This window comes from Nerophis ophidion, linkage group LG11 (genome assembly GCF_033978795.1).
Source record: "Nerophis ophidion isolate RoL-2023_Sa linkage group LG11, RoL_Noph_v1.0, whole genome shotgun sequence".
Classification (NCBI taxonomy): domain Eukaryota; kingdom Metazoa; phylum Chordata; class Actinopteri; order Syngnathiformes; family Syngnathidae; genus Nerophis; species Nerophis ophidion.
The window spans coordinates 39,659,479-39,669,994 of NC_084621.1; the positions used below are offsets into that span (position 1 = coordinate 39,659,479).

The 10,516-nt window shown below is 39.1% G+C and overlaps 1 long non-coding RNA gene across 1 annotated transcript; it reads right to left on the bottom strand.

The window, feature by feature from the left end:
* Positions 1–610: 610 nt before the first annotated feature.
* On the bottom strand, positions 611–3,375 carry LOC133561428 (uncharacterized). The gene is made up of 4 exons (XR_009808691.1): positions 3,223–3,375; positions 2,131–2,178; positions 1,834–1,983; positions 611–1,696 (listed from the first exon to the last, which is right to left on the bottom strand). It is a non-coding gene; the product is annotated as an uncharacterized LOC133561428 (long non-coding RNA).
* Between the last annotated feature and the right edge of the window lie 7,141 nt (positions 3,376–10,516).

Consider the following 10,516-nt stretch of genomic DNA (forward strand, 5'->3'; position numbering starts at 1 on the left):
CTCTGTCCTATGACCCCAGTCTTTGTCAACCCTAAATCTGCATCTGGTAAACGATGTGAGGAAATCAGATCAACTGGAAACATTAAATATTAGGGGTTTAAAAAAAAAAACAGATTTTCGAATGAACCGCGATTCTTTTATGTAACGATTCTTAATCGATTAAAAAAAAATCAAAAATCAATTGAAAAAAAAAGCAAAATATTTTTTGATCTGTGCTTAAATCTGTCATATAGTTGATGTAGACGCCCATATCTACTGTACAGATTTACTTTAAAAAAGAAGTGTGGGATCATTCTCTTGTTGCCTTTTTTGTATTTGACTTTATCAAATGTTTGTGTAGAATTTTATTGAGAAAAAAAAACAGTTTTCTTTTAAGTAATATAGACATTTTTCCCAGCTCTTTATCTTTTGTTTTTAATGGAGCAATGTAGTTAATCATAAAACTGGCACCGAATGTTATTAAAAAGTATGGCTTTTGAATTGAGAATCGTTAATATTTATTTATTAATTTATTTATTTGAATCAGGACAATGCATATTCATCAACATAGAGCAACAATATAAATATGCCGGAGTTAGCACAATAGCTAATTTTCATCCGTTGTCCCAATGCAGGTTAATACAGTAAACATTCAATAGGTCAAGATACAAAAGAATACATCAATCACCAACCGGCATAGCTCGGTTGGTAGAGTGGCCGTGCCAACAACTTGAGGGTTGCAGGTTCGATTCCCGCTTGTGCCATCCTAGTTACTGCCGTTGTGTCCTTGGGCAAGACACTTTACCCACCTGCTCCCAGTGCCACCCACACTGTTTTAAATGTAACTTAGATATTGGGTTTCACTATGTAAAGCGCTTTGAGTCACTATAGAAAAGCGCTATATAAATATAATTCACTTCACTTCTCTTCACACTTCACAAAAGACATTACACATTACAAGCATACCAAAAGCACAGACCCTGGACAAAAAAAATAAAACAAACAACAAACAAGTGATTAATCTAATTGTGTGTGCATGTCTGATTAGTTTTAAACCACTGTTTCAGAGCAGTTTTAAATCAAATCAAATATTTGTCACAATTTCTGTTCCATGACTTTTTGCCTTTGATAGACCCCACCATTTAGCCAACTTTGGTCATGCACCTTTATACGTTGCAGTCCCCTCTGGTTAATGCTGTGGTGTTTTGACTTGTTTTGTGTTTTGAATCGAGAATCAATTACCCTCAAGAATCGAGTCGAATAGCGTGTTGTCCAAAAATTCACAGCCCTATTAAATAATTTTTTTTAAATGTACCCCGCCTTCCACCCGAATGCAGCTGAGATAGCCTCCAGCGACCCCGAACGCGACAAGCGGTAGAAAATGGATGGATGGACGGATAACGCTTAAGTTATCCATCACGGTGAAACAGGGGTTAGTGCATGTGCCTCACGATACGAAGGTCCTGAGTTCAATCCCGGGCTCGGGATCTTTCTCCCCGTGACTGCGTGGGTTCCCTCCGGGTACTCCAGCTTCCCCCCACCTCCAAAAACACGCACCTGGGGATAGATTGATTGGCAACACTAAATGGTCCCGAGTGTGTGAATGTGAGTGTGAATGTTGTCTGTGTTGGCCCTGCGGTGAGGTGGCATCATGTCCAGGGTGTACGCCACCTTCCGCCCGTGTGCAGCTGGGATAGGCTCCAGCACCTCCGCGAACCTGAAAGGGACAAGTCGTTGAAAATGGATGGATGTAAGTATACATTGGAAATGATTTTGAATGCCCCTCCCTTGTACCTACAGTATAAACGAGGACAAAGTGGGTTGTTTGGCTCTCAACGCTGTCACTCCACCTACCTCATTTAAGTGTGTTTGGTCAGAAATGGCTCTTATGTGTTCACCGCAGCACTCTTTCTAAAGATGTGGCGTGATTGACGCCGTTGTAGTTCTCTTTATGCCAGATAATTGGAACACAGCGTCACAGCCCCTCCAGTGTGCACATACCCACTTGGACATTGATGCGAGAAAAACAGCACTTGTAAGTACATGAAAGCCTTCTGCAGTCCCCCAGAATGACCTCCTCGGCCTGTCTTTCTATTTCAGAATATTTCATATTTTTTACATTACACTTGTTCTTGGCAGGTTAATACTCACAGATGTCTGCAATGCTCAGATGGCTTGAGGGGGCAGGTACCATCTGAGCTGTGTCGGGGGGAGAGAGAGTCATTTTAACAGCACACTCCACTTAGCCTGACACATAATTTCCTAGTACCAATGAATGTGCTAATGAGACAAAATGTTTTTCGATAGAACAAATCTTGGCAGGCATCTGTGAATTATTCATTGGACCTGGTAAGTTAGCATCGAATTGCCAAGCATAATTCACAGACGCAGTATGAAGGCGACATCCTCGCTGTGTGCTTCATGTTCACTATTATTATAATCTTAAAGTTGGCATTAGACAGGCTTGTGTTTGCTAAAATACGCCGTATACGCAGCACAGTAAGGCTTTAGAGATGGCATAACAAGTGGGAGTGAGTCTGTTTACACAAGTGCAGGAACTACAATATATTTTGATGATTATTTTTTTTTTCACAGCTAAAGTGATAAATTCCATGTTCTCGCTGTGGGTTTATTTCCTGTTTATGTGGGCCATTCTTGACTGACCGTGACAGTGTGAAAACACCCTTCATGCCATGATGCAGAAATTGCAGTAACACGAGAGAAAAAGAATGCCTGGGTGTGTTTATTTTTTATTTTTTATATGTGCTGTCAAGTGTGAGAAATTGATTGATGCCAATCGAAATTCACACATGTAGGTGTGTGTGTGTGTGTGTGTAGTGTGTATGCACAGTGCAGGTGTGCTATTGTAATATCATTTTTTCCCAAATAAGTAAGTGAAAGTTACAATCACAATCAAACAAGGCTTTATCTGTGCAACAAAAAAAGGTAAGCCATTGAGCAAATATACAAGACCGACCATATATAACGGTCCATGCTCCGTGTACTTCCTGTCAAGACTAGGACTAAAGTGAGGTTTGTTTTCCCATGGTACAAAGCGACTGGATCGGACATGGCGTGAAGGTAAAAACATGATTTCAATCTTAACTCGAAAAAAAGGAACAAACGAAAGGCGCTCTCAGCAGAGGTTCAAAACTTGTCTAAGAAAATAAAAACTACCACAATGGCAAAACTATGGACATAAAACAAAACTTGCAAGCTATGGCATGATTTAAGAAAACTTACTTGGAACAAGAAAAGAGCATGAAAAAGCGCAGCACGGATCATCAGCATGAATAACAAGGGTGTCTAGAGGGTGATGTCGCCTGGCAACTACAGGCTTAAAAGGTGACGTGGTGATTGACAACAGGTGCATGAGTCCAAGTGAACCAGGTGTGTGACATGAGGACAGGTGAAAACTAATGGGTTGTCATGGAAACAAAACAATGGAGTTAAAAAACAGGAACGAATGGAGTCTTGAAGTAACATACCACAACTAAACAAAACATGATCACATAGACATGACGCTTCCGTTCATTCTATTTCCAATTCTGAAACGCAAAAAAAAAAACAAAGTTAGGGCCGTTTTTCGATTTTTCCTATAAATGGCAGATCTGAAAACAAACAAAAAAGGGTTGATTTTCAACAAAATATTACCATAAAAAAATGTTTTGTGCTGTTTTCCTTTTATGTATTTAAGCTTTTTCCAGATAAACACAAAAATCCAATCCAATTCAAGGCCTGTTCATCTGTGTGATGACAAATTGAACAGGAAGCAGTATTTTTTAGCTTTTCCTTCGCGTTTAGCATCCATCCAACCATTTTCTACCGCTTGTCCTTTTGGCGTTTAGTATGTTTTTAGCATAACGCTTACACCTTTTGTTCAGTAGGAATCCTATTGTCGTTATAAAAATGGGTCATTAAATAGTTGTACAACTTCCATTCATGCATCGATTTTCTACCGCTTGTCCCTTTCGGGGTCACGGGGAGTGCTGGAGCCTATCTCAGCTGCATTCGGGCGGTAGGCGGGGTACACCCTGGACATGTCAACTTTTGTTTCAGAAATAAAAATAGAAAAACTGGCCCAAAATTAGTTTTTTGATTTGCATTTGAGAATTCGAAATCGAATGAACGGGAGGTACACAGACCCACCACACTGTTTTTTTGTTTGTTTGTTTGTTTTTTTAACAGGCCAGTTCATGAATAGAAACTTTCGGTTCCAGTGTGGGAATATGTAAAACATCCGTTTTAGGTCCGTTTTTTGGTGTATGCTGACTAATGATTTTCATTTTTGTTGTATGATATATAATTAGTCATATAACTATGACACATTTCATATACATTTGGTATCGTGACCAACATGATCACGGTTATTATTACTATTGCGGTATTGTTGAATGTGCTCAAAAAGTACTCGAATAAAGACAAACATTTTTTGAGCAAGGTTTTTTTAAGATTAAAAATAGCTAAAATAAATAGACACACTGTTAGAAAAAAAAATATTTTGCATGTTTTCTATGCTTAATTGATAGCAGTGGCGTGCGGTGAGGTTCATGGCTGGTGAGCCACTGACTGCATCACAGTCAGATTTATAAACATATGAACCCTATAGAGTATCTTATCCACCATTTGATTGGCAGCAGTTAAAGGGTTATGTTTAAAAGCTCATACCAGCATTCTTCCCTGCTTGGTACTCAGCATCAAGGGTTGGAATTGGGAGTTAAATCACCAAAAATGATTCCCGGCCGCTGCTGCTCACTGCTCCCCTCACCTCACAGGGGTTGAACAAGGGGATGGGTCAAATGCAGAGGAAAGATTTCACCACACCTACTGTGTGTGTGACGATCATTGGTACTTTAACTTAATGTAGCAGGTACTTTAGCTAGTATAGTAGAATTTCTCAGTATTTGGGCTAATCAGAAGTCTAGATTACGACTCGGAGAGAGTAGGACAGACACAATTAAATACTTTAAATGATCCTGGTGGTATTTAAACATATACAGTGCAACAACTAGTAGACGGACATTAATAGGAATGGCCATTCAAAACAAAAGAAAAAAACAGAAAGGAATCTCAACAAACAATGTTGGTTTAGTTCAGGTAATTCAAAAGTTTTTCAAGTTTACAGGAGCCATATGAGACTGATTGCAGTCCATATGCGCATTCACAGTTCATACAGCCACACGGGTTGGCGTTGTGGATATGGCAGTTTGTAGTGAAAGTTCATTTTATGGGCAGGTTGTGTATGAGGTAGTGCAAAAGGACGCAGAGCAATGAAGTGCGAGGCAAGGGGTTCGGCAATAAGCCGCCTACCTGCCCGACCACAACAGGTGGAGTTCAGGAGTTGAGGAGGTAGAGATCTTTGGTCTCTGGCTCGAGGCCTATCTACAGCTCGCCATCCAATACTTAGGGACCTGGCCTATGTAAACACAGGATCCGGAGTTCAATCAATGTGGGTACATAAACGTCAACATTAAGTCATCTATTGTTCGAACTTCAATAAATAAATTACACGTATTATTATCATTATTAGCGATAATACTGCTAACATTAACTATAATAATTAATCACATGTATGTAGAAAATAACAAACACAACATTACACAGCGTTGTCACTATGACAGGTGTAACACAGTGTTGTCACTATGACAGGTGTAACACAGTGTTGTCACTATGACAAGTGTAACACAGTGTTGTCACTATGACAGGTGTAACACAGTGTTGTCACTATGACAGGTGTAACACAGTGTTGTCACTATGACAGGTGTAACACAGTGTTGTCACTATGACAGGTGTAACCGCGCTCCAGCGGCAGTGTTCATTCATTGTCTTTACTTTAGCATAAAAAATGCAGATGGCCTTAAAACGCCACAATACTCAGTCACCATATTAAAGTACCCAAAATAAAGACTTGACATAAATATAAATTCAATCGGATCAGAAACATTGGAGGAAACGGTATTAAAATACGATGCCAACTGCCCATAGAAAATACATGGGTATGGCTAGTAGCTACTATTAGCAAACAAATTCACTTACCAACTTGGCTTAATATCTCAACATCGACACACTCTTTCGTCGCAACTCGGCCCTGATAGTCGGCACCTATAAGTTTACAATTAGTTGTAAAATGTTGGACGGTTGTTTTTACGATATGCAGGCAAACGACATCTTTAAAACATACCGGCTTCAGATGTCCCCAGCCCAAGCTTGGTCGCAAGAATGATCTCTGGGACCACTAACGCCCTCTACCACCATGAGGCGAGCCTCACACAGTGCGTCTTCGCAGCCGTTTTATGATTGCTCAGCACAAGAAATACCTTACACACATACAGTTGTTGACAAAATACACTGTACATTATATACCTCAGCTAACTAAACTATGGAAATGTACAATATAATTCATATAGCAATACGGTGTCACTGTACAGCAGCCAGCAGTTAGCCGAGTCATTGCGCAATCCATGGAAGGCTCAGCTGGCTGTGACTCATCGCAAGTCTCTTCTCAGTATTTGAACGGCAAATGTGAAAATTCAGCGATTTTGAATAAAAATAATCTAAAACTGGTGAAGTTAAATGGAAAATAACTTTATAGTATAATCAATGAATACATATAACAATTACATGTTTTTTTTTCTTTTTACATTTTTTTTCTTTCCATGATGGAAGGTGAGGCCCCGCCTCACCTGACGGCACGTCACTGACTGATAGTGTTTTCCAATTAGTGTTTCATCTTTTTTAATGGCTAAGTTTTATTGTTTTAAATATTGGTTTGTCTTGTAAAACTTTAATATTTATTTAAACAAAAAGTGCGTAATAAATATACATCTATTATTATTATTTAAATATACATTATATTTTACGGTGTCCAGTGGCGGGCCGTGCGTTTCCCACCTAGGCCTTCAGGGATGTCCAACTTCAATGATTACCTCTCAAAATACCATAACTGAGATCCACACGTGACCATTGCGGGTGAAATACAATAAAAAAACACATACTGGGCATCGTACAAAACGGGTTATTTTCTGGCGCATTTAAAAATCAATAAACCCGCATCAGCAATTAAAATATATCTTATGTGGTACTGTCAAAATAAAAATTGCAAAAAGCATTTAAATGTAAAAAAATGAATAAATACAATATCTGAACTCACATTTCATCGACAGCTGTGCGAGCTTCCGGGGTTGGCCGAGATGGTCTCACAAGATGTAGTTTTTCTTTAAATATCCTTCTTGAAAATGGCCTTGCAGATATAGTTGGCTGACTTCTTAAAGTTTACTCCACAGCGTGCTCATCAAACATATCCCGTGTCTACATTCAACAACCTAAACGAGGCTTCTGCGAATGCTCTTGACTACTGTGGCATGCTGGGTAATGGAGTTCTTATGTTGCCTAGCTCATCACATCACTATATATCCGCCTAAGGCCATCTAGAAGGCCATACTGACAACAACATGTGATCTGACTGTATGTCCCCTTTTGCTTACAGTGGTACAGCATGGCAACATAAACTGGCTGAATTCTGATAGGATAAAAACTCTATAAACTAAAAACAACAGCGATGGAAGGAGCATAATTTGACATGAAGACAATATGAATACTTTTAGATATTTAGGGAAAGTAAATAAAAAAAATACTTTTATCCTTAACTATGATCATGATTTCTGGTTATGTTAAGCCAGCAGAAAAGGCCTTGCTGGCCCTGACGGCACACCACTGGCAGCATCTGACTTTGTTCAGTGGTCCTTAAAAACACTGTAAAAACGCATCCGTCTCATATGAAGTATAGAACGATCACTGTTCTAAGAGAGCACAGCTTGTAGGTTTAATGTGCACAATTAAATATTGTAGTTGGTCAGAGGGTAATGTTTTTATATACGTAAGTTTTGATTGGTTTACGTATTTTCTTAAAGGAGAAATATGTTAATGTCTCTTGTTTTCATGTTAGCATTTAGGCTAGTGAAATGGCGTCACTAGTTTATCAAAGTTCAGCTATCAATCAAAACTTTTTGATCATTAATTCAAAATGGCAATAATAACCACAGTTATCATTGAAACTATTTTTGATTACATCCCTAAATATAATAATCCAACTGTTTTTGTAGATGTAATTTCTTCTCATTGACACTGAAAAAAGAATGTTGTTGGTTTTAAATATTGTTTTTTGTAATACAGAATACAATTTTTCAATTTCATTTAATGGAAATAAAACTAAATGACCAAAAAGTACACTGAACCTCCAAGCCTTCACAAGCTCTCATCGTTTTTGTTATTGCTGAAAATGTCTTTTTTTGCAACAGCTTTTTCACAAACTCACATAACACATTACAATGTTTTAAGGACTTTTTTCAATGTCATTGCATCAGCTTGTACTTATTTATGAATTTGTTATCAAAGTTTAAAGGATTTTTTTGTAACCTTTAACTTCCAAAATACCTCATTTCAGCAATCTGTCAATGCAAAGAGGGACGTGAGGATGTGAGGACGCGAGAACGTGGACGGGTGATGCAGCGACGCATTAGATTCAGGCAGACAGCACATTTAAGCGCTGATAGGGGACAAATTCGACAGGCGAAAATGACAATGAAAATGTGATATATAGGCCCTGCGAGGGAAAATGTGATATATAGGCCCTGCGATGAGGTGGCGACTTGTCCAGGGTGTACTCCACCTTCCGCCCGATTGTAGCTGAGATAGGCTCCAGCGCTCCCTGCCACCCCGAAGAGAATAAGCGTTAGAAAATGGATGGATGGATCTATATATATATACACATATATATATATATATATATATGTATATATATATATATATATATTTTTTTTTATAATTGTATTTATTTATTTTATTTTTTTTCCAAGATGGCCCCAGTGTAGTGACTGCTGTTGGCAGGAGCTCTGTGCTCATGTGTCTTCCTTTTGTGTTTCTTTCTTGTTTTCATCTGTTATTATATATATATATATGTATATATATATATGTATATATATATATATATATATATATATATAAATATTTTTTTGGGGCCTTTTGGTTCGGGACCCTGTGGGAATGTGTGACAAGGGGGTGTCACTTTCGTGACTTCTGCTGTGCTTTTTTGTGGACTTCTGGATCTGCCTCCCAGGAGCCTTTTGGCCATGGAGACCAGCTGCTGGGTCTCTGCCACACCAGAGTCCGTTTGGAGAGACTGGAGGAAATGCGGATGAAGAGACAGGGCTGCGGAGCTAGCACTGAGCGCCAGGACGGACAAGCTTCACAGTGTCCTGGCTGAATGAGTGGGTATCTGACACGTCGGTCTCCTCAGACACATCCTCGTTCATCCATGCGGACTGGACACTGGCCGAGTTAGTGGGCGGCCGAGTGTGAAGTCGGTTCTCTTGGTTGCTTTGTTGGGTCTGCTCCTGCCTGTGGCCATGCTCCTTCCACCCTAGCAGACGATGGAACACCACAGAGGCCACCACAGTGTAAATGTTTATTTTACTTTTTATTCATAGCTGTATGTAGAAGTGGCTGGTTGCATCAGCTCTGCGCTTTTAATTTCTTTAATGACCTTTGTTTTCTTTGATGTTTCCGTCTTACACACATGTAAGAGCGATGTGTGCTATGGCGATGAGTTGTTTTTTCCCTTGGCCTCAGTCTGGACCCCCTCTCTCCGATTTTTTTGTCCACACACAAACATACAGTATACACATACACCTGCTGTCATGCACATTATGTCCAATCAGAAGCCTGAAAAAAGCAGCAACAGCTGACTTGGTGCAGCATTACACCTCTTATTATGTTTATTTTGACATACTAGACGTACAATGGCATGTACATTATCTTTAAAATCAACCTGCACGTACACACAGCCCTGGGAGCATTATCAAAGAGCGAAAGCACACCTGTGCTGCAGAAACCCAACACTCATAGAATCATAACTTTTTCAGCAACATGGTGATGTTTTACATGTGCAGTGACGTGTACATTATTTCTAAAGTCAGTCACACTAACGAGCCAAGGAAACCATTGTGCATATTTAAAGGAAATTATAAGGCATTTTTTCATGGATATAGTGCTACAGTACATGTGCAATAAAGTGTATATTGTCTTTAACAACCATACACACTACAAGGAGAATGCGACATTAAGGTTTTTTTTAGTTGCTTGCACAGCCACAGTCTATCTGCAAGAATGGAAGCAAGACACGTAAGTTAACTTCATTATTTGTTGTTAAACAAGGACTAAAAAGATAATATAATGTTGCACCTTTCTTGTGACACATAGCAAAAAGTCTTGCTTGACAAAGTTGTCCCACCAGGTGGAGGTTCCACAGCGATCGTAACCAAAACATCTGTCATTTGCGCAAAGCACATTTTGATGTGTCTTTTTTATTAATGTTCAGTGAAAATAGCAGCATATTTACATTCAATCATACAGTAAGTCCTCTTATAGTGTGTTTAAAAGCAAGACGTGTTGTTGAGCTTGGAAATAACGTTGCACAAAATAGGTTTTGTCTTTGTAAGGAGGGGGCGGCTCACCCTCAAGTATTACACAAGTATAACAA